Source organism: Hyaena hyaena, unplaced genomic scaffold, assembly GCF_003009895.1.
Source record: "Hyaena hyaena isolate Hyena2069 unplaced genomic scaffold, ASM300989v1 scaffold_6, whole genome shotgun sequence".
NCBI lineage: Eukaryota > Metazoa > Chordata > Mammalia > Carnivora > Hyaenidae > Hyaena > Hyaena hyaena.
Window position 1 is genome coordinate 5,374,109 of NW_024080638.1, and position 25,684 is coordinate 5,399,792.

Consider the following 25,684-nt stretch of genomic DNA (forward strand, 5'->3'; position numbering starts at 1 on the left):
CTCTCACCACTCAAAATTCTGAGAAAATGTCACTTTCCTCTAAATAAGGACATTTCTCTGTCTTTTTCTTACTGGATAAGGAATTTTACATTGTTGCTCACTATTTTTTGTTTGCTAATTTGTCCTACTCATGACACCATGCTCCCTTGATTCTTAGCCAGCTTTCTGACAGTTCTTTCTCAGGCATCTTTGCAAGATCCGCTTCCTCTGCTTCTCTGGAAATGTTGGCGCACCCCTGAGTTCTTTGTTTAGCCCTTTTCTTCTCTCCTTCCGCTCACTCTTCCTAGGCCAGCTTTTTCATACCAGTGGATCCCACAGACATTTGCAAGCTGATGCTTCCTGAATATGCATCTCCATTCCACAACATCCTCCCACACCCCAACTGACCTATATATAATTTAAGGACCTCAAATGTTAACATATCCCAAATCCAACTTACTATTTCCCACCTGGAGCATGCCACTAAATCTTGCTGAGAACACTTTCCAATAGATTCGCATCCATTCTCTCTTCTCCAGTGCCTACTGTCACCTACTTAGTTCCGGTCATCTCCCCTAGACAATTGGAAGAATCCCTATCTCTAATCTTATTTCACTTCTCTGCACCCTCTCCAATTTAGCCTCCCATAGTGATCTAACTGGAAAAAAAAATAAAATAAAAACTGTGTAAATCCTTTCAATTGTCAAGAACTGGGAGGGAGGACACAAACTCAGATTCATCTGCACACTCCACAAGACCCCCCACAATCTGGCTTCTGCCTCATGCATGAGCAAGTCCTCCATTATTTACCAACCAAACCACTTAAAGTTCCTAGAAAACACTGCATTATTCTATGTCTTTTCATATTCTATTTTCACTGATTAAAATGCCTTCTTCTGCTACCTATCCACAAAGTTAACTCCTCTTTATCTTTCATTATCAAGTCTCAAAAGTCTCCTTCTTAGTCACACACACACATCACCACCAGCAGAGTTGGTGCGCCCTTGTATATGTCATCCTCTCTGCACCTTGTACACAAGAGATAATAGTCATCACATTAAACTCTATTCATTTATGACACAGCTGCTGGACTTTGTGCTCCTTGAGGACAGAGTCAGCACCATAATTATCTTTCTATACTAATGTCCAGTGTGCCTGACAGACAGTCCTCAATAATGAAATGAATAATGAAAAGAAAAACGAATGAGGACATATGGCCATGAGAAGTGAAGAATGAACTAAAGAACTGGTTTACTCCTAAGTGCAAAGTATTTAAATACAACTTAACTATATTTCCTAACCAGTGAATCTCCTTTATTCATTGATCCATGCAACAAATGTTTATTGACCACCCAATACACACAAAAGGCCATCACACAAGAAACAAAGTGCTAGTAACAGAGACTTCTCAGCTTTCTCAAATCACTGCAAACCCCAACAATGCAAGAGTCTTGCTGGTCAACCCCATACATTCTATTTCCAGTGGTCACTAGGAAGACAAAGAAAAAACATACACAAATAGGCAGAAGGATGACCACATGGGTGACATCCCTTAGCTCATTCCTTCTTCCTTGACATACTCACCTGCTCTTTTTATTTTGAATTTGGACTTAACCACTACCTGTATAAACATCTACATTATCAATTCTATTATTATGCCAATTCTATTTCCAAAAGTTACAGCCTCAACACGGAAAATAGCTCCAAATAATTTGCCTTTATCCAACTCATATCTCCAAACAGGTACCAAGGTAAATCAACATGAATAAAAATTCACAATGGTCTAAGGTGAAAGATAGATCTTTAAATCACATAAACAAATACATTTTCAATGAAAAATAAAGCCTTAAATAGACCTAAAACCTAACAGAACATTTATATAGTTGTACAGAAAGAGAAGACTATTTTAGCATAGTGTCAAAGCAAAAACTATAAAAGATTGATAAAGGTGACTATCTAAACATTTAAAGCTTCTTTACATTAAAAAAAAAGGAAATGCACAGTGAAAAAATGTTTTACATCATACGAAAGCCACTGACATCTTAAAGGTTTTGAAAGAATTATATATGATATATAAAGCTTAATCAAATAAAAGTAAACCTACAAATAACCATCCTAGTAGAAAAACGATATATAAACATGAACAGAAATTTATATGAGAAATACAAATGGTCAATGAGCATAAGAAAAAGTTATTAATTCACCTTTCACAGAAATGATCAGCAAACACTCAGTATTAATAAAGCATGGCACTTTCAAGTGCTGTGATCCTGAGTTTCAATAGGGAACAATCATTCTGATCCTTCAGGAGGACTCTGGTATCATCCATCAAAAACCAAACAAGCATACTCTTTGACCTAGCAATTCTGTCTCAAGATATTTACGCTGGGGAAACCATTAATGACTTAATGGTAAGACAAGTATTACAACAATGTTTATAACAGAGAAACTGAAAGCAACCCTAAGCTTCCAAGGAAGGGGATTATTTAAGTAAATAAAAATATAGTTGAAGGATGAAATGTGTCCTACTATTAAAAAGTCCCACTTTAGACTTACTTGCCAGGAATACTGAGGACAAAATATCCTGAACATCCTTCCAGTACAAATTCATCTAAAACTGCTGAGTATGTGTACACATATACATCTCTCTCTCTCTCTACACACGCACACACGCACACACACACGCACACACACACACACACACACACCTGCCTTCATAGATGCCTAGCCAAGTTGGCCAAAAAAAGTCATGAACCTCTTGGAAAGCCAAAACATTTTAGGAAATCAGTGAAGGTGAAAGAATATCGAACCTAGTAACCAGTTACATCCCAATCCCAGGTGACTTCTAACTTTGACTTTCACAGGCAGAAAGCAAGTGAAAAATGGAAGTCAGATCAAAGACCTCTACAAAAACTTGAGACATCAAGCCTACTGAAGGTGACTTGTGGGGGGAAAAAAATACTGACCCGTATCACATAGGAAGTGCGTAAAGAAACAGGACTGTCTCAGACTTGCATATAAGTAGGGGAGAGTCTCCCCTGCGAATTTATATCCAGACACTTATCTTTACTATTTAATAGACTGGGGGCTTGAATTCACACAATCTATGTGGCCACTCAAGAAAGCTCAAGCGGAACATTTAAACTGATGTGACAGGACTCCCAGCCTCGAGGCATTCAGTAGATGCCTTTCTGAACTGATTTCACTTTGAGTCTCAAAGAATTCCCAGAGAGAAAGTTCCTAGAAGCGTGAGATCACATTAAAAAAAAAAAAAAAAAAATCACATACACATGAGGAAGCCAACACATATAAGAATCATTAAAAACAAGTAGAGTCATACCTACAAAATTCATAGATAATGGAATTCTGTGATACAGCCTATAAAATAAAAATGCTTCATAGGCCCAACAATCAAAGAGGATATATTAAAGGTGTGATATAGTAAAGGTATGATATAGTAAAAAATGACCATACAACTCTGAAAAAGATTCAGTTTCTAAAAATGAAAAACACAGTATTTCAAACTAGAAACTCAGTGAGTGAATGAAATAGCAGATTAAATGCAACCAACAGGAACATAAGTAAATGGGACCATTACTACAAAGAAACAAGACAGAATGGAAGACAGAAACAGGCAAATAAAATTTGAAAGTGAGGTCAGAGGTAGGAAAGATGGCAAAAAAGTTTCAAACATTTAAATGGAGATCCAGAACCAGAAGACCAACAGAAAGGAATAAAGTGTTATTCAAAGAAATAATGCACAAAAATGTCCCAGAATTGGTGGTAGACTTGAATTCTAAGATTCAAGAAGTAGCAAAATCAAAAAGAAATCCACATCAAAACAGAGCATTTATTGATACAAAAGTGTTTGATTTATTCCTAAATTAAAACACACACACACACACACACACACACACACACACACAGTAGTATATGCTCTAGGGTCATTTTTTTTTTTTATTTCTAGGAGAGAGAGAGAGAGAGAGAGACAGCGTGAGCAGGGGAGGGTCAGAGAGAGAGGGAGACACAGACTCTGAAAAAGGCTCCAGGCTCTGAGCTGGCAGTCAGCACAGAGCCCGACGAGGGGCTCGAACCCACGAAACACGAGATCATGACCTAAGCGAAAATCGGACGCTTAACGACTAAGCCACCCAGGAGCCCCTCTAGGGTCATTTTTTTAAAGTGTGGGTTTTACAGATGTGTATGTCCTTAGAAGAATTGGGGGTTTGGAAGGTTTGGGTTTGGTTTTAGAGAAAGAGCGCGACTGAAGGAGAGGGGCAGAGGAAAAGAGAAAGAAAGAACCGCAAGCAGTCTCCATAATCAGTGCAGAGCCTGATGCGGGGCTCAATCCCACAGCCCTGGGATCATGACCTGAGGCGAAATCAAGAGTCAGAGGCTCAACTGACTGAGCCGCCACACAGGTGCCCAGGAAGAATTGGTTTTAAAATTGGTTAGCTTCTGCTTATTTTTAAGTGGAAAAATTTTTTATTTATGCTTTTTAATCTTTTTGGGGAATTCTGAACTATATATTTATCACTTTTATAAGAAGAAAAGTTACTAAAACTTTTTAAAATACTGACCATATTTATGTATTTGAGTACATGAAGAAACACACCAAAATATTAACAGCTAATATTTCTAGTTTGTAATAATTTGAATGATTTTTACCTACAGTTTCCAATCCATGAAACAACAAATTATATGTATAAATACAGATGGAATAAAAGAGTTGGTATTTTAACAGTGGTTTTACTATAGATACTAAGTTGCTACATGATTTATGATTTTTATATTTTATAAATTTTCATCTGTTAGTTTATTGAGGTTGTTTACATTGTATACATTTCCATTTGTTGTTTCAAAATACAGAAATAAATTAACATATGCATATGGACACATAGGTGAAGCAGGTGTCTTAGAATTCCAGTAGAACTTTGTGCAAGTAAACGCCATTTTAAAATCATCAAAATTGAAAACAAATATGCGGCATACCCACACATTTATATACAGTGCTTGTAGAGACTTATAACGTTATGGGAAAGTGTAGCCTTTAAATGTTACAATTTTAAAGCACACCGCAGTAACATGTGCAGGGCTCATAAGCAAGCTGCAGGGGGATAAATGGCAGAAATAATAGAAGAATGTTAACAGTGGCTATCCGTGGTGGTGCCATTTCCTTCTCGCAGGAGTATCAGGGGAGGGAGAGAACAAGAGGGCCAGTCAGGGTTTCTCAATGTTGACACACATCTGGCCCCAATTTTGAGTCTTGGGAATCAGAGCAGTGGAAACGAGAACCAGGAAAATAAGACAGGAACCAAAGTCATCTATCTTAAAACACATTAAAATTTACAATTATTGGCATTTAGAGGGGAAAAGTCAATTTACTAGGGCCTTTCAATATAAGGAGAAAAGGCCAATGAAACCAAGAAAAAGGGGTAAAGCTAAAACTGCATGGCGGCTGTCACTTCTCCTTAATGACATCAAAATCCGCATCAGAAACACGATTTGTGTGTTGGTATATAATGCCTTCGAACTAGAAACCAGATTTTAATCTCTAATTTATTCAGTAATAAAGATTCAGATCAGTGACAATATACTTTCATGAGACTTCAAATATGCATTATTATTAGCTAATGACAGGAAAACCTCACATTGCCTGGCTGAGTTCACATAAAATGTCACAACTCCCTCTCTCTTCCAACAAGCAGATGCCTAGCCAAAGAACAGGAATACAAAGTCTCAGAACAAAAGTTTTAATTTATTCTATGCAGTCTTCTTCTGATCTCTCAAGGAGTGATTCTGCAGTGCTTTCCAAATTCACAGCAGACCTGATGTATAAACATCAAATCATCAAAGACAGTTCAAGAGAGCACTTTGCTTCCAGAAACATTACAAGCGAAAACTAAGAGCTTCTACACCTGCAAATAATAAACTTCAAAGGCAACCCCAAACTAGCCTGGCATTTATCATCAGTCCACAAAAGTGTATGTGTGTATAATCAATCGACCAACTATAGTTTACCTAGTCTTCTTTAGCCTTGGATTCTTGTATAGTGTCCTAGAACTTTTAAGTGTGCTGTGCATAAAATTAATAGCATCTCCCAATTGGAAGGAAATTTCTGAGGTCATGTTGTTCTATCTGTTATCCAATGCTTTAATCTCATCTACATTCTCCCGTAGCTGCTGAAAATTTACAATGATGGGAAGCTCACTACCTGCCAAGGCCAGCCACAAAGTCCTTGGCGGGCTCCTCACTAGAAATTCTCTCTTGGTGTATGCAGTTCAAGTCATCCTGACTGACAAGCCCATCCACGGGATCCAACTGCTCTTCTGTAATTAAACTGAATCTCATCCTTCAAACACTTGAAGGTGTAGCAGGCAGATGAAGTAGTCATCAGGTCATCCATTTCTTTTCTTCTTTCCTTTCTCACCACACATTTCACAGATCCCATCTCACAATGCATTTCATAGATCCTTCAGAGAACTCCTTTTCACTCTACTCAGAACACAGCTATTCTCAAAGGGTGGCACCTAAAACAACCGACAGTACAATACCCTTGCTGGATGGCTCTGCCCATGCCAAAATGCAATGAAACCAAGCTCTCACTTGCACTCGTGTTAATTTTCACATGTGAGGTGTTTAGAGAACATACTTCAATTAAATAAAGTCTATGATTTGGTAGAATCGCCATTCCAAATGGGCCCAGCTTCGGAAAATGCTATTACTATGAACCTAAGAATTATAAAAATTAGAGTCCTGAATCTATTGTTTCTCCAAGAACATGTGGCCCACATGTTCTGAAAAATGCCAAGTCCTGGATCCTTCCCAGATTGCATGAATGGGAACCACTGTCGGAGGGCCTGGGACTTTGCATCTTAAATACACTCTCTGGTGACTGTGATACAATGTAATAAGTGAGAACGGGCCCCACGCCCATGACTGCTCAATTATTGGGTTTTTGCCACACACAAAGCTCCCTCGCCCTCTACCTTCTATCAGTCCAGAAAGACAGAAACAAAAAGACCAGTACAATCTAAACTGGTTTCAGCTAATAGCCAGTTTGGGATTAGAACCAAGTAATGGTAATCTCTTCTCTTAGTTTCAGTCCAAAGTTGTCCCTAAAAAGAGAACCATATCTGGGATGTAGTAGGAGAATGAGAAGAGAGGCCGAGTATTAGATGGGGCTAAATTTGGGGAAATAAATAGCCTAAAGCAATTCTTTTTTCACACTTGATCCTTGGAGGTAGGTGGTAAAAAGCTGAGAAACTGCTTGATTTGAAGGAACCTACCAAGAGAAGAGGGAAAGAAGGAAATCTCAAGGAACAGAGAAAGGGGGTTCCTATGACTGTACTGTACAGGGCACACCAGTTGGATTCAGCCTGTAGCTTCTGCGAAGGTTCTGTGGTTTCACTCTTAGAATTTTGTCACTTTTTTGTATTCAAACTAAGCTTTATGCAACTGAGAATACTTTCTTCCCCAGGTAAGCAAACTCAACATCAAAGGAGTTGATGTCCACATTTGTGGCAACATGGACAAAAGAAAAAAAAAAAAAATCCAAGAATCATTTTTATATGCAGGGGTGAGTTCTTTCCTCAATTATCCAGAAGGAATCCTAACACTCAACACAAAATGTGCCCATACAATCCTGTTGTTCTGGGTCCTGGTTTTTTAAAACTACATTTCATTCTACTGCCAAATGCAGACGCAAACTGCAGACAAAACATCCTACCACAAAACTAAATCTGAAAATGCCCAGAACCAACAAATCCACAATAAAGAGGCTAAACTCCAAACCCGAAATGGTAAATGTAATAACGCTGACCCTTTCCATGTGGTAAAAGATGAATCCAATTAATGTTACCTTAAAAAGAGTTTCAGTAACCCCTCTCTTTCCTGTTATAATTACCCATGCTGGGCCTCAAAAGCAGGCAGTTTGGTGGAGACATTTTCTGACCAATGTACTATGTCACCCTGTGTGAACTCTATGAACCAGGCGTTAGTGGGTTCCATAATCTGTCAAACATTTACAATTACAAGGGGATCAATAAAACTGGAATTGTCAAATGGGTACTTTCTAGATTGCTATGATTTGAAAATACCAAAAGGGGAAGGACGGGTAGAGGTAGTGACTCAGAAAAATGACATTCTCTTAAATCATGAGGCTGGAAAGGACCTTAAAGATTATCTAGTCACTCTCCCCTATCCTCCATTCCCTCCTCCAAAAAACTGAGTCGTCAATCCCATCATGATCAAGGGCAATTTCAACATATTCAAAGTCTAACCTCTCTGTTTAGCCCCTCATTAGCCAGAATTTCCCCCATGACACTTCAAAACCCCCCATTTCTAACTAGAACTGGACATACCTACAGCTGTTCTCGTATGACCTATCTGGCCTTGGATCAATTTACCCGGCTTCCTACCCCTCCATTTCCCTGGCCCATCAGCCGTGTTCAGTCTGAATGCTATGTATGGTCCACTTCCTGAGCTCCCCACACACCAGTCTGCTATGCATCTTTCTGCCCTTTAACACCCTACTTCTGATTAAACTCCAAACTGCTGTTCTGCTCCCATTCACGGCCTCCAGGGGTCCCAGGGAGAAAAAAGGACAAGATGAAGACGTCACTACTAATCAATGTATTCTAATCTCAGCAGAGCTCCCAACAGCAGCCACTTCTGCTGTGCTCTCTTTCATTTCACAGGGAATTTCTTCTAAGCCTCTAATCCTTTCAAATAAACTCCACAGCTTTTGCATCCATCATGGAGAAGTCAGTATCAGGCAAGAAGCTTCTTTAAATTCTGCCCTTTCCCTCCTACTCTCCCCTGCAGCCATCACTGAAATAACTGGGCCATTCTTTCACGGTATCTTCTCTGCCTTACCCACCACACACACACCCTAGACCACTCCTCTCAAACTTGGAAGCACTCTAGAATCACCAGATGGCTGCCCTGTTATGGGCTGAACTGTGTCCCCCAAAGATCCACACATTGAAGTCCCAAACCCTACCATCTCAAAATCTGCCTTTATTTGGACATAGGGTCTTTAAAGAGATAATTAAGTTAAAATGAGGTCATCAGGGTGGGTCCTAATCCAATACAACTAGTGTCCTTACAAGAAAAGGAAATTTGGACAGAGATATGTACAAACAGAGGAAAGATGTGAAGATACAGGGAAATGACCATCTACAAGTCAAGATGAGATGCCTCAGAAGAAACCAACCCTCCCACACTTTGATCTTAAACTTCTAGCTTCCACAATTGTAAGAAAAATTTCCATTGTTTAAGCCACCAGTCTGTGGTATTTTGTTATGGTGGCCCTAGCAAATGCATACACTTCCCATGCCCTCCTCACTCGCTCTTACTCCTCCATCTTGGTGAATGTTTGGTGATTCCACTATTACTCCTCATCCTCCTAAATATCTTTCACATCTGCCTCCTTCCCTCCAAACCCACTACCACTGCCTTAATTCAGACCCTCATCATCCCCCCTAGGATATGCCAGTCGCTTCCACCTACCACCATTTCTCCTGGCTGTGTGGAGAACCACCTTCCTGAAATAGCAGTCTAGCATGCTAATGCGGTCTTATGCCCTTCCACAGCTCCCACTGCCTCACGCCCAACCTCCTGGAGCACAGCATACGGTGTCTTCCTGCTACTTCCTGCTGCAGCTAAGCTCCAACACTTTGGCTCCACTCAGAACCTCCCTAACACATAATGCTGACCCATGCAATGGTCTGTGCACATTCACTTGCCTCAAGGAGGGGAATACCCTCCCTTGTCCAAACTCTATGCCTGGCAAACACCTACGTCATCCTTCTAGTCTCAGCCTCAGAATCACTTCTCAATGAAGTTTTTATGACCCTCCTCCCCACCCAGATTAATTACTACACTGTGCATTACATTGTGACCTTACTTTGGCAGGTGTCACAAACACAAATACCCAGAGGGCCAGCCAGGTATCATAAATCAATGAAGTATCTAGTGAAAACACATCTTAAATTTGCATGATACAGAAACCACGATGCACTAAAACCCAGTCATAATGACTCCTGGCTGTCTTACCTTTTAAAACCTTGTACTGAATAAACTGCATATGGAGCTACATTCCCTTAGCCCAGAGACAGACAGCTTTGCAAACTCTAGCCAAAGGCATAAAATGTCAGGGCCTTCATTTCTCTTCCTTCTACTCCCTCAAGTGAAAATACTACAGGACACGCCCATGGGTATTCCCATAGCATGAATACCTGTGGTTCATAGGCTGATCCATGTTCACGCTACCCTCCGCGGCACTAACAAAGCACACAGATACACACTTTACTAACTACAAGGAAAGGATGCAATTGTCGAGTTGTAGGACCTTGAACTGTTACTCATTTTTTATCAAAAGTATTTTGTGACAAATAACATTCACCGGCAGTATCTTAGAAGGTACCGAGTCCATTATTCCACAAGGAATGTGGAAGGTCTCTCTTTGGGCAGAGCCACACCAGCAAAGAGCTACTTGTCCAAGCCGTCTTGCTTTGACTCCCATAGGACTGCTTTTTCTGAGATAAGCTTTGGCATTATGTCATCGACCCATGTTGCGCAACATTATTTTTTTTTTAACTCCACTGTTACGTTCATTATAAAGATTGTGCTTGGAGACACTGTTAATTATACTAACATATCTAATGTTTCAAGAGCCATAGATAAAATCTTCTCTCCTCCCAGCGCCATAAAGAGTTACGCCCTCTGTTTTGTCCTTATCCTCACAGGCTGTCTGGATCATATAGCTGAATGTGTCCCCTCTTTGTATCAACTATTAGGAAGAATTGTGAAATGTGTGGTCCTTTTCTAATATATGGATAGGACCCTGAAGTGGACCCTGCATCTTGGTTTCTGCTTAAACTCATACTCTCTTTTTCTCTCTGCAGTTCCATCTCATGCTTGCTAATTTTCCTTATCGTCAGTAGGGAAATGCACAAGTAACTAACACCGTATTTTCATTTTGTTCCCACGGCTCCAGCTTGTCAGTTGTTTAAAGACAAGGCCTCTCTCTCACCCATTTTGTATCTCCAGAGTCTAATAAGCAATCATCTATTGTCAAATTGAATTATATCACATGTGATTACTTCCAGTTTTAGACAAAATGATAAACTACCAACTTCTTAAAGAAGGTCACAATTTCCCCAAAAGAATAAACATGGTCTATGTCCTCAATACCAATGGCATCTAGAAGGCATTATGGGGACGATTTTGAGGAAAACAAAGTAAACAAGTACAGGTATAAAAACTATATAATTTTTAATTATTTGCTATCCATGTTTAGAATATTTGTTCCATTTTCTTGTTCTTAACCAATTCTTTAACAGAAATATATTAACTAGGAATATTCCACAATCAGTTGATACAGTGAATGCAGTTAAAACCAAAATCTGTGCCCTCAAAAGGGTACAGGACCCAGGGGAACCTCGAGAAGCTCTTCTCTGTTAGGATACAAACTGCGGGGGAGTGAAAATATCACGACAAAGGAGAGAAGTAGATCCACCAGTGAGGTCAGATCAGTTCCACTCATTGTCATTCAGGACTGATTATTATGAAAACTTGTTGCTCTAACATTTTCCAAGTTCAACAAATCTATATTTATACAAATTTCAATCTTTAACTTGTTCTGAAATTCAGCTGGTAGCAGTGTGAAGTGTTCACTGTTTTTGGAAATCACATTAATCATTTCTCACCACTTAGTCATAAAAATCATCCTTAGTTTCTGAGGTAGTAAATTCTGTAACTAGGAATCTACTCCAAAGAACTCATCTGAAAAACAGAAAAAGCCTTGCATACAAGGTGCTCACTGGGGCGCCTGGGTGGCTTAGTCGGTTAAGCGTCCGGCTTTCGCTTAGGTCATGATCTCGCGGTTCGTGGGTTCGAGCCCCGCGTCGGGCTCTGTGCTGACTGCCAGCTCAGAGCCTGGGGCCTATTTCAGTCTGTGACTCCCTCTCTCTCTGACCCTCCTCTGCTCACGCTATCTCTCTCTCTCTCTCTCCTAGAAATAAATAAAAATATTAANAAAAAAAAAAAAAAAAAAAAAAACAAGGTGCTCACTGAAGTCAGAGGTAGAACTACTGAAGGAATTAAGGTCGCCTCTAATTACAATATACTATTAAGACAAAGGACAGCATATTCATTGTACCCGTTAGGATTCTGACCTTATAAAATGTACAAAGAGATTAGAAGGGAATATCTCATAAAAAGTTGACAATTCCTATCTCCAGGTGGGAACTATAGCTAGTTTTTTCTTTCTTTATAATTTTCTTTGATTTCTACAATGAACACATATTACTTATGTAATTTTAAAAGTTTTTTTTTAGAAGGGTGCCTGGGTAGATCAGTCTGTTAAGGGGCCAGCTCTGGATTCAGCTCAGGTCATGATCTCAAACTTCATGAGATAGAGAGTCCTGTGAGGGGTTCCATGCTGACAACATGGAGCCTGCTTGGGGTTCTCTCTCTCCCTCTCTCGCTGCCCCTCCCCTCCTCTCAAAATAATTTTTAAAAAAAGAGACACTTTAAAAAAAAAGAAAACGTTCAACAGAGGCACAAAAATAGATACATTGACCAAGAGAACAGATTACAGTCCCCAGAAATAAACCCATGCCTACACGGCCAATGAATCTACAACAAAGAAGGCAAGAATACACAATGGGGAAAAGAGAGTCTCTTCAACAAATAGTGTTGGGAAAACTGGACAGCTTCATGCCAAAGAATAAAACTGGACCACTTTCTTATACCATACACAAATTAAAGCCAAAATAAAGACCTAATGTGAGACCTGAAACCATAAAATTCCTAGAAGGAAACCTAGGCAGTAACTTCTTCAAAATCAGTCATAGAAACACTTTTCTAAATATGTCTCCTGAGGCAAGGGAAACAAAAGCAAAATTAAACTACTGGTACTACACCAAAATTAAAAGCTTTTTGCACAATGAAGGAAACAACAAAAGAAAAAGACAATCTACTGAATGGAAGAAGAGATTTACAAATGATATAACCAAAAAAGGGGTTAACATCAAAACTATATAAAGAACTTATACAACTCAACACCAAAAAAACAAATCCCACTTAAAAATAGGTAGAAGATACAGACATTTTTCCAAAGACTAAAGACAGCAAACAGACCCATGATCAACATCACTCATCATCAAGGTAATGCAAATCAAAACTACAAGGAGATATCAGGCACACCTGCCAGAATGGGCAAAATTAAGAACACAAGAAATAACAAGTGTTGGCAAGGCTCTGGGGAAAAAGGAATCCTTGTGCTCCATTGATAGGAGTGCAAACTGGTGTAGCCACTATGGAAAATGGTATGACATTCCTCAAAAAATTAAAAACTGAACTACAATACTATCCAGTAATTCTACTACTAGATATTTAACCAAAGAAAACAAAAACATGAATTAGAAAATATATATGCATCCCTATGTTTACTGCAGCATTATTTACAATAGCCAGGATATGAAAGCAACCCAAGTGCCCATACACAGACGAATGAATAAAGAAGATGTGGCTGTGCTGTACACACACACACACACACACACACACACACACACACACACGAATAGTTCTCAGCCATAAAATAGAATGAAATCTTGCCACTTGTAACAACATGATCAATCTAGAGGGAGTGATGCTAAGTGAAATAAGTCAGAGACAAATACCACATGATTTCACTTATCTGTGGAATTTAAGAAACTAAACAAAGAAAAAGAGAAAAAAAAAACAGACTCTTTAATATAGAGAACTAGTGGCTGCCAGAGGTGAGATGGTTGGGGGGATGGGTGAAATAGGTGAGGGGGATTAAAAGTACATTTATTATGATGAGCACTGAATACCATATAGAATTATTGAATCGTTATATTGCACACTTGAAACTAATATAACACTGTATGTTTATTATACTTGAATTATAAAATTAATTAACTTTTTTTTTTTTTTTAAAGAAAATGGTCAGTAGAAACAAAAACACATTTGTTAACTCTAGGTAGAAGTAGACCATAAAATAGACCATAGTGGAAACAGGCCATAAATTAACATGATTAAATGGAAAATGGGGAACTGCAAACATGAGTGAGTTTGTTATTTAAATATTGCCATAATGCAATGGTTTTATAATGTCTAGCTTCAGAAAAAAATTTTAAGCATTTTAGAGAATATTCTAATCGGTGTTTTTACATTAAGAAACATATTTTAGAAGGGTTGAACAGTTTTAAATACTTTAAGATATGTTTACTGAAAAATGTTTACTATCTGAGTTATTCTACTATCAAAATGGGACAAAAAAGGAAAGGATCTAGGTAAGTAAATAATTAGGTAAGTGCATTTTCCTTGTGTTAGATTAAGCCCCAAATAGTCCACAAATGTCTGTTATAACAATGGACATACTTTAAACTTTTTTCCAAAATTAATGGAATGTTAAGTATGCTTTACAGTAACTCTTACAGGAATATTTTTAGACACAAAACCTGAGCTGATCCTTGTTCCTAAGGAAGGTATTCAACAAGATCTCTAATTCCTGAATCAGATAAGAATTTGTGATTTGTGGTCCTCCACTCTGAGCTGGCCAAACGCTTGAAGAGTTGCCAAGACTGCATTTCCCAAGGTCACGGTGACAAAGCCTTACATGAGGGTTCACATTCCCTTGAACAAGCAGAGATGCTCAAACGATGCTCCCAATTCCGAAGACAAAATTCCTCCAGGGAGCTTTAGATTTCTGTCTACCCAACTCTTCTCTCAGAACCATCCAGAATGCCTCTCCTTAGAACACCAGGGTGCATGGGAACACTGTGTGCCTCTTCCTGGCTTTGACTGTGTTGAACTTAACCTAACTCCCTAACTCCAAACCCTTCTGATCCAGTCTATTTCTAGTACTAGCTCTGAGCAATACCTGTGCCTATAACCTGCCTGGACTTCAGCTCAATCCGGATCTCAAACACCAACTGCACACCCTACTCCTGCCTTGTCCCAGATCAGGAGCCCTGAGGTCCTGCCCAGGCTTCCATACGGTATCAGCTTAAGGAGAAAATATTCAACAGCAAATAAAGGAAAAGGAGCTGATGAATCAGCACCAGAACAAGTAAAATAGCCACAGCTACCTGGACTTCTTGAATAAATATTTATCATGAATGGGGAATTAGGGAAAGCTCAAGCAGAAAAAGCATACATCTTCTCTGTTTTTCCTCAAATATATTTTACTCGAAAATAAGAACAAGTGATATAAAGCACTACTAAGCGAAACAGAAGGACTTCAAATTATTTTGAAATTACAAAAAATGCACTTTAATCAACTGACTTAATACTTGTATAAGGAAAACAGAGTTGTCACGTACGTTTCATCTGTTTCACATAAAGCTCAATCTTTACCAAATATTCCTCAAACCTGGAATAGTCATTAAAACTAAATTAGTCCTCCATGTGATTCCTTAGCCCTTTAAATCTCCCTGAAATAACATCACTCACTGTCCAATGGGTTTTAGAAAATGTGGATTATATATAACTGAGATAGTGCACATTTCCCCCAAAGCGAACACTCAGCACATAAACCAAAGATAATAATTTTTCATCTTCATGGGCTCTCAAAGGTTAAAAAAAGAAATAGAATTTCAAGTGTGGGCAAACTGCAAACCAGGATGTTAAAGCCCTAAGGATCTGCTCAGTACGGTCCTAATCTTTGCCTACCCCTCCATGTTCATGTTCCCGGGAGAAGCTTCAGCTGGGTCGCAAAATGAGCCCTGCCTTACAATACACGTAAGGATGTAAATACCTGGAGTTCTCCCACACTTAGCTGGAGCCTGTCACACTAAATTAGCTCAATGGCAAGGGGTCATCAATTCTTTGAATATTAAGCAGCCAGAGCAAAGTGGCAAATAAGAAGTCCAGAGTCAGTTAATAAGAGAATGATTAGTGCGATAGATTCCAACAGACAGTGGACAATGTTACATTAGTTTCACCGTGTACAACACAGGGATTCAATTTCTCTGTAGGTTATAGGATATGCTCACAAGGGTGGATACTATCTGTCACTATACAATGCATTACAGTATCACTGACTGTATTTCCTAGGCTGTGACTTTCATCCCTGTGACTTACTCATTCCATAAGGGAAGCCTGTATCTCCCACTCCACTTCACCCATTGTGCCCATCCATCCACCCCCTTCCCTCTGACAACCGTCAATTTGTTCTCTGTATTATTTTTATGTTTTTAATGTTATGTATTATTGAGACAGAGAGAGACAGAGCATGACTGGGGAAGGGGCAGAGAGACAGGGAGACACAGAATCCGAAGCAGGCTCCAGGCTCGGAGCTGTCAGCACAGCTGACACGAACCGTGAGATCATGACCTAAGCCGAAGTCAGATGCTTAACTGAGCCGCCCAGGTGTCCCCTATTGTTTTCATTTTTCTTAAAAGTTTTTTAATGTTTATTTATTTTTGAGAGAGACAGAAAGAGAGCGAGCAGGAGAGGGGCAGAGAAAGAGGGAGACACAGAATCAGAAGCAGGCTCCAGGCTCTGAGCTGTCAGCACAGAGCTCAACACAGGACCTGAATCCACAAACCGTGACATCATGACCTGAGCCAAAGTGGGACACTTAACTGAGCCACCCAGGTGCCCCCAAGTTATCTATTTTAAGACAGGGACCTGATGACCTGGAAAGTGGGGGTACCATCAAAGGCCCCATGGACAGCAGTAGCAAGAAGGGGCACTTGCGGTAGCAAGAAGGGGCTCTTGCATCCTGATCTCCCATCTGTCTCATTTAGTTTCAAACTTTATGGATTTCCATTTGATTTTTTTAAACTCTTACATAGCTTTAAAAAAAGGTGAGGAGAGAACCCTAAAATACTACTATAGCAAAGTGAGTAAATAAATAAATAAATAAAATAAAATCCTAACAGCAATAATCCCTATTATTGAAAAAAATTACTGAGAAGCCATGAAACACTTACCCAATCTTCACTTACCAAAATTTAACTTCAGTGTTTCACATTCTTACAAATTATGCGTAGTTACCGAATTAGTAACAACACTATATAATAAAAGTATTTTTTAATCCAACCAAAACTACACTTACGTATCCATGCAGAGCTCTGTATAGTTCCTAATGCAGAACAAGCCTTCAATAAATACTATTCTTGTTTAGCAATACACAAAACTGCTATAATACAAAAACTGTTTCAACATAGATCTACACCTATCCCCCTAAAATATCCTTTCTATTCCCACTTGAATTTCAAGTGGCGGGGGATGAGGGGGAATCACAAGTGGGAAGTCCCACTAAGTATCACAAAATATTGCCAACTCACCCAACCAAAGGCCTGCTTTCCATCTGTCATTCATTTCTAGTACTCTATTTTGCTTCGATTACTCATTTCTTCTATGACTCCACAGTGTCATGTGCACACATCCCTCCTCAGCCTTGCAGAGTTAACCCCTTCTCATTCTGCAGATCTCATCAAGTGTCACTTCCCTAGGGGAATCCTGAATCACCCCAAAGTCAGTTAAGGTTCCCCATTTAAATACTTTTGAAACTCCCTGTTCTTTTTCCCTTCTAATATTCATATACAAAATGTTACGTGACCAATCCAGGTGACCCTTTAGTCAATATCCTCCTTCCCAGTAGACCCCATGCTTCATGCCTCCAGTGATAATGACTGCTTTATGCACCACTCTATCCCAGCTACTAGCCCAGGAGCTAGTATTGCATATAATAAAGACATCTTAAATTATGAATGACCCTAATTCCCCATAGAACAGCAACAGACCAGATCAGTGTTTGCAAAATTTCTGAGTTATGACTGGCACTTTTTAATGAAAATGAACAGACTACAACAGAAATTATAGGAACAAAAAGTATTATAGTTCGCTGTCTGTAGTTAAACTGCAAGAAACTTGTTTTATTCATGTATATGAGCATTGCAAACCTTGGGTCACGGACAAAACAAAAAGAAGATTGAAAGCCACTAAACCAGATTAATACAACTCCTCCCAATTTCCCATTAAAATGCTCAAGAAGGTGCACAAAATGGCAAATGTCAACAACAGGACTAGAGAGAGGGGAGAGGTGCCAAAATCAAGTCATTATATCCACCAAACTCTTTGAAAGACAGATAAGAAGCACATTCTTGGACCACATAAATCTGAAAGATGCACACTGCATCCTACTTCAACAAGACAGATGCTCTGGTGAATGTAGGAAACATCCTAAGTCGAACTCGGGAATGCAATGGCCAGATAAACATGAGGACATCCCCCCCACTACGTAGGAGACACCTTCCAGTCCAGCTAAAGCAAGAGGCCTACACGTCCCCAAGAGCTAACGAGGGTCAAAACAAACACATACAAAATACAGCAGCAAATTTTATTACAAAATAGAAGACAAAAATTTGAAGTCCATACTTACAATTTAGGAGGTAAAAGATATATAAATTTATGCAGAAATCGGGAAGGGGAAAGAAGGTAGGAAAAATTAAGGCATACGAAATTCTTTGCTGCACAGAGAAGTGGGATCAAAAGTTATTTAGTTCTCTGACTTTGAGAACCAGAGAAACCCAGGTTTAGGAATGTTATTTGGAAAAACAGAGGCAATCACTAGTAAAACTGAAAACCATTTCAAAATACTATGGACGTACTGAAACAATATAGAGAAAAAGAAAATGAAGGCAGGAAGGATAATAATAGATTGAACCATACAAATTGCCATTTTAATAGGTCAACAGCAGTCAACTACCAAGAATTTCATATGACTGAAGCTATCAACAATGAAAATAATGGCAGTTGACACATTCAGTGTGACAACCATTTTTAAACCATTAATTCAGGATTTGTGTGTGTGTGTGTGTGTGTGTGTGTGTGTGTGTGTGTTGTTTCTTTACAAATAGAAGTCCATAGGCTTACAGACATGATGTAATTTATGTGAGCCCATGTGGCTAAATATTGGTGGGAAAAGGCAAGCCAGTACTTTTTACTCAAGGCTACAGTACCTTTTGTAACAAAGAAAAAACAGAGTATAAGAATTAACTTCAAGCAGGTTAGCTCTAATAATAAATGTAAAAGCAGTAAGTTTCCTATAAAATGTATGTTAAAACAGAATCCAATTAAATGTTGTTTATAGGCAAAAATACATTGCATAAAATGACACCAAACATTTAAAATCAAAAGGGTAAATGAAGTCTTCTCAAAGACAAAAAGAAAAGAGGACTGGCAACATTAGTTACAGGAAGAGAGGAGGATGTAGTTCCAAATGCACAGAGGGTTATTTTCCATTAATAAGCACATAATAAAGGCCCTGCAGGAACCTTCATTTAATATTATGCTAACACACAGAAAATGCTATCAAGAAATTAACAAAAGCCCATTTGTAAATAGAGACTAAAGGACAATTATCAGTCTATGACAGCTCAAGTACAGAATCAGGGCACAGAGAATGTGAATTATATTACAGTGGTTGAATTAATAACATATCTGTATATGTCACCCGGAGAAAACCCTGCTCTTTTCAAGCGTCATGACACAGAAACTCTCAACCAGAAAGAGAAACTATACAAACCCCACTTAGTTACCATGTTAAATAAACCAAAGTTTATGCAAAAGTTTACATGTATTCAATAAAGCAATAATCGGCCAAGTCATAGTGAACCACCAGTAGTGTTCCCATGAAGTCAAGTAAAGAATGTTTACTTTCCTGTATTGTTTTACATTTCTACAGCAATTTTTATTAGCAAAAAAAAAAAAGAAAAAAACAGAATTGAAGCTGGTTCCATTAAAAACACTGCTACTTTTAGGTTGAAAATTCCTCTTCCCTCAATGACCGACAAACTTTATACAAATACTGTTGATATTTCAAAAGTACTGACAATGAAGTACTACATATCAAAAATGCCAAAGTTAATCAGTCTCTACCCTTATGCAATTCCATCATTTAAGACAAGCGACCTAAATCCAATTCAAGAAGTGAGGCTCAAATTTTTGCCTATTTTCCTGATTTTCTTCCAATAAATTAGCCCTTCTTTTTCTTTGTCAACATCTCTTTCCTCTTCTATCCTCAGCTCCCAGTTTTACTAAACTAATTCAACTATCTTTCCAGCCTCAATATAGATACCACTTTCTTGCAGAAACTCTTCCCACTCTCCCAAAACTAGTCTCCCTGTTACACTCTTCCAGGATACCCTGCTTTTCTCGGAAATTCCCATCATGCTTGGAGTTACTTATTCATGGCCACCTCCTTCTGTACGGTACATCTCAGGTAGTCAAGACCATATTTTATGTATGATAACATGCTCAATAGATGGTAAATATATTAATAGTTAATTCAAAAAATGTCAGTTCAAAAAATTTTTATTCAGAAAGTCGGAGTTTTACTGCATGCAAGGCATTGCACTACACACTGGGAACATGGCAGTAACTATAATGGAAATTATATAAATTTGCCTCATTTAAAAAGTCAAAAGAAAATACAGTGGAGAAGAAAATATCAGGCAAGCCCAATAAATAGGAAAGGTCATACTATTTGAAATGTAGCAACTAGGGAAGGCCACGCTAAGAAGATGACATTGAGCTGAGACCAGAGAATGGAGAGAGCACAGCATACGGATATGAGGACCAGAGCACTCCAGGCAGAAGAGACTGTCCATGGCAAAGGCCTGAAACCACAGTCCACTGGGTAGATCAGCTCAACCACGGAGACTATTTAGAGAAAACCTAGAGCTCCGGGAGCATCAGCACCTAAAGATGGTAAAGAAGTGCACACCCTTGAAAGAGAGACAAGAAGCAAGCAGAGATAGAGATAATTAAACACAATACATATTAAACATTGTGAATACCACGGAGTCACTGGAAAATAAAAATGAAAGATGTTAATGGCAGGTAAACTTATGATACATGGCAGAAAATGCTACTGAATATTTGATAAGATCAAATATTTGAAAAACTGCAAGAAACTTTCCCAAAATGGAATAAGTTATTCTCTTTTTTTAAGATTTTTATTTTTGTAAATTTATTTGTTATTTTTTTACTTTATTTTTTGAGAGAGAGAGAGAGAGAGCACTCACAGGCACAGGAGGGGCAGAGAGAGAGAGAGAATCTCAAGTAGGTTCTACGCTCAGTACAGAACCCCCACACAGGGCTTGATCTCACAGGAGCGAGACCTGAGAAAAATCAAGAGCTGGACACTCAGCTGACCGAGCCACCCAGGCACCCTGAGATGAAAAAGTTATTCCTGAGCTGTAGACCTATGGATGAGTTTCCTCTACTGTCCAAATTCTAAAATGAGCATGCACTGTTTTTACTATCAAATGGAAACAAGTATAGTTTTAGAGAATCATAATGGCCTAGAAAGGAAACAACTAAGAACAAATTTATCTTTGTTCTCGCTCACGTGCAAGAAGCCATGTGAACATAATTATATAAAATGGAAATACGTTAATTGGAAAAGTTTGTTTGTTTGTTTGCCTTTTTAAACCAAGAAAACAGCAGAGTTACGCGTATCCTACTTTCACCTTAATTAGGCAACAGAAGCTTACATTTACTTGACCAGATTTTATAAATCCCCAGGACGAACCTGTTGGGAGTTTATCCTTCTGGTCTTTAAGCTACTGGGGTTCTCAGAATTTTCCTGAGTTTCTCAGCTGATCTTTTACTGCAGCAAAGACAGTAACAGGACTTTCACTGCTGCTATTCCCACAGTAAATTAAAATTATATTTTGCAATTCCTCTCAGCCCCCAAACCACCGCCCGTCTTCTAATTAGTTTCAGAACTGTCTTTTCCTTTCTGGAATTGATGGTTTCAGGAGTTTTTATGCACCCGGAGGAACATCAAGCTGGAGCTCCATCCTCTTTGTATCACCCCATCAAGAGAAGCCATGGTGAGTGTTCAATGAATGTTTGATAACCGAGAAGTCTACTTCAATCACCTACTAGAAAGAAAAATAGCCTAATGAATCAAAATACATCTTGTCCTTGTTAAAACATCAAATATATTGATGGGAGGAGGACCCCTTCCAAGGTATACATGTATCAAATCACACTATATACTTTAAATATCTTACCATTCCGTTTGTCAATTATGCCGCAATAAAGGATGGGGGAGGGGGTTATATCTTTAAAAAAAAACACCAAGAGGGGCGCCTGGGTGGCTTAGTCGGTTAAGCGTCCGACTTTCGCTTAGGTCATGATCTCGTGGTTCGTGGGTTCGAGCCCCGCGTCGGGCTCTGTGCTGACTGCCAGCTCAGACCCTGGAGCCTGTTTCAGTCTGTGACTCCCTCTCTCTCTGACCCTCCCCTGCTCATGCTGTCTCCCTCTCTCTCTCTCCTAGAAATAAATAAAACATTTAAAAAAAAAAAAAAAACACCAAGCATATATTACTCTTCTCACTCTAGAAATTCTCTTCAGCTTATCCCATAAATTTCACTGGTTACTACTGACTCTGACATGTAACAATCACCCCCCAATACTGCGAAGCTCTGACTTCTCAGCTAAGCTCCCAACTCAAATGTCCAACTACTCGCTGAAAATCTCTGCCTAAAACCAACATGCCTCGCTGGAAGAATCCTCATACTGTCATGCTCCATCTGCGAATGGCATCAACATGCCCTTTTGTTCTTTTTTTTAATGGTCCCCAATGGCTTTACACCCTTCTGTTGGCACTGCAAGGTTGTCCGAAAGCATACCACCTCTCTGCCACAAACCCTAACCTGTCACTCACACACAGTGCCCGGGGCTTCTGCTCTTCCCTGTGGAACGAGCGTCTCATCGAGGCCAGGATCCTGCTGCGACCCCCTCCTCCGCTTCAAGCCATCCTGGACGCTGTCTCCATCCTCAGATACACAGATGCACTTTGTTTAAATCACAGCTTAAAATATTTATCCCTGTCTACCTGATCTTAGGGATTAGTTTCCAGGGCTATGTTGATGAGCTACTTAAGATCAGGGACCATACTTTCTTGGGTGGGTGGGTGTGGGAGTGTGTGTCTGTGTGTATGTACACACACTCACGTGTGTGTTCTAGTGCCCTCAGCTGAGCGTGGGGACTTACCCACAGAAGGTGCATGCAACTGAATTGACGGGGTCTCAGATAAAGTGACCAGAGAACAGATTCTGCTGGATTTGCAAGCCGGTCATCCCGCCCTAGCCTCTGAACCTTTAGGTCTCTGTGTCTCCTCCAAGGACAGCAAGCAGTTCTGTGTGGAAGAACAATAAATACAGAGGAGCGCACAATGAATGCCTCATTTTCTTAACAGGACAATAACCCCTCTTCCAACAAATCACAGCCCAAGAGGGCCAAGCAGCCCCTTCACAAAAGGCGATTCTGTTTCAGCTGCGATGCTCCCTGAGCAAGAGCGTCACCATCTGATCACCAACTTGGAAGGGGGCACTCGCTGCATACTCGAGTGATGAAACCTGCCTGTCAGGAGCGACTCCACCTATCCTCTCTGTTTCAGTGTAGACCACGGGCCTACCACAGACGCCCTGTTTTCCACCTAACAAAAGGCCCTCAGATGCCGAACACGTGCTCCACAATGCCCCTCCCCCCCAACCCCCAAGACCCAGATGAGTCCTTGTGAGAATAACATTCTCTGCAAGGATAGTTCTTGTCTTGCTTGTCACGCAGCTGGAAATCGTTTTCTTGTTCCCTGTTCATAACAGCCAGACATTCATCTCTCTCTGACAGAAACTTCCCTGAGTAATAATACCATGTTTAGAGTCAAGAAGAGCCACACGTGCTTTGGGGACTTCAAACTTCTGAGCCTCACTGAGACTCTCTCGGAGGAACAGAGGCAGGAGCGAGTGTGTGCGCACATACACACGTACAAACAGCTATTTGGGTATATACAAACATACCTGCACACACAAAGATACATACATACACAAACATATTGGGAGCTTTGTACAAGCAACTCTCATGGAAGGCTCTGTAACAAATTGTTGACAAAGGAGCTACATCACATGGGTAAGGTTAAAGGAGCAGAGGGACGTTGCTGCATTTACTTTAAACACACCTATACCATCCGCATCATTCCAAAACCCAGTTCTTTTTATAAATGAAGGCAGCACCCTTCTTCTGGTTAGAACACTTCCTACTGTGTTTGTTCCCTCGCTGATTTAAATAAGTAAAATGCATTAACAACAAAGAACCATGATCACGTGACCTCAAAATAAGTCTGACTTCTGAATGAAGATTGGGATTATTCTAGGAAGTCATAAACTAAATCTAGAAACTCAAACAGGTTGGGTCAAAATCGAGAATATCCAAAATGAGAAGGAAAGAGGCCAAGGTTATAGATAAGGCATAGCTCCATCTGTCTCTAGACTTGACAGGAACAGGTAAATCTTGGCAAAACATCTCAAGTTTATAAAAAAATACCAGGCTCTACCTCTTTCTTCTCCCATTGATGAGGGAAAGCTAACTTACCTGAAGCCACTGAGACTCAAGTGGAAGAATAATTCAACAAACATGCTCGATATTTGAAGCATTTCAAAAGAACTTCCATTAAAATAACATGATTGAGAGGTGTCTGGGTGGCTTAGTCGGCTGAGTGTCCGACTTTGGCTCAGGTCATGATCTCGCAGTTGGAGAGTTTGAGCCCCACATCAGGGTCTGTGCTGACAGCTTGGAGCCTAGAGCCTGCTTGGGAGTCTGTGTCTCTCTCTGCCCCTCCCCAGCTTGCACATGCACTCGCTCTCTCGCTCTTTCTCTCTCTCAAAAATAAACAAACATTAAAAAAAAAATTTTAATGACATAATCGAACGCAAGCTCCCTGAACAGGAATCATGCATGTCTTATTTTCTATTTCCCAGTATATGGTAGGTATGCAACAAAAATCTACTGAATATGGAGCAAATAAATGAACAAACAAAAAATTAAGTTAAGGAACAAGTAAAATGAAAACTAGAATTAGCAAGCAGATAATGTCAGTTCCTATTCCTATTTTATAGATCTAAAAAGAGAGAAACCATGACTTACCCAACAACAGCAAATCTGTAAATTCAAAGCTTTGTGATTCCCTCTATCTTGATCCCTTTTTTCCTCTTTTGGGTTTCTTGATTTATCTCCTAGGGTCCTTCCAGATCCAAATGCTCCAGCAGCCTTCCCTGACCCTGACCACCACCACAAACACCCCTGACGATCGGGTGTCCCTGTCTGGTGTTCCCATAGTGCCATGGGTTTATCTCACTCCTCACACTTGCTACACTGAATTGCTTCTTACACTGAATCTGTTAACATGTCTGTACCTCCTGGAGGGTAGGAGTCCTATCCCGGCTCCCAGCACTGAGCACCTACCACAGTGCTTATTATATAACAGGCAGGCAATTAAGTGCTGCTAGTGTTGAACAGAACTGGTCTCCTCTGCCCCTGAATCATTTCTCCTTCCAAAGAGCCAAGAATATCCTTCTATTAGGGCAGAATTTCAGAATAAAGGCAGATTAGGGAGGGATTGGTCAAGGAGAACCACTTCAACATGGAGAAAGAAAACTGAGGGGCGCCTCGGTGGCTTAGTCAGTTAAGCGTCCGACTGTGGCTCAGGTCGTGATCTCCCAGTTCGTGGGTTCGAGCCCCACATCAGGCTCTGTGCTGACAGCTAGCTCAGAGCCTGGAGCCTGTTTCAGATTCTGTATCTCCCTCTCTCTCTGACCCTCCCCTGCTCAGGAGGTCTCTCTCTCTCTCTCAAAAATAAATAAAAACA

At 39.8% G+C, this 25,684-nt stretch overlaps 1 protein-coding gene across 5 annotated transcripts in view; it reads right to left on the reverse strand.

Annotated features, from left to right (window-relative positions):
• The window catches only part of LPAR1 (lysophosphatidic acid receptor 1), a 135,748-nt gene that overhangs the window by 104,505 nt on the left and 5,559 nt on the right, over positions 1–25,684 (reverse strand). For 3 of the 5 annotated variants that reach the window (XM_039240959.1, XM_039240952.1, XM_039240943.1), the window contains exon 2: positions 23,035–23,179. The exons of the other annotated variants lie outside the window; for them this stretch is intronic. The gene's annotated coding sequence lies outside the window, so the exon portion shown is untranslated. The remainder of the gene's footprint in view (positions 1–23,034; positions 23,180–25,684) is intronic. 5 annotated transcript variants of the gene reach the window in all.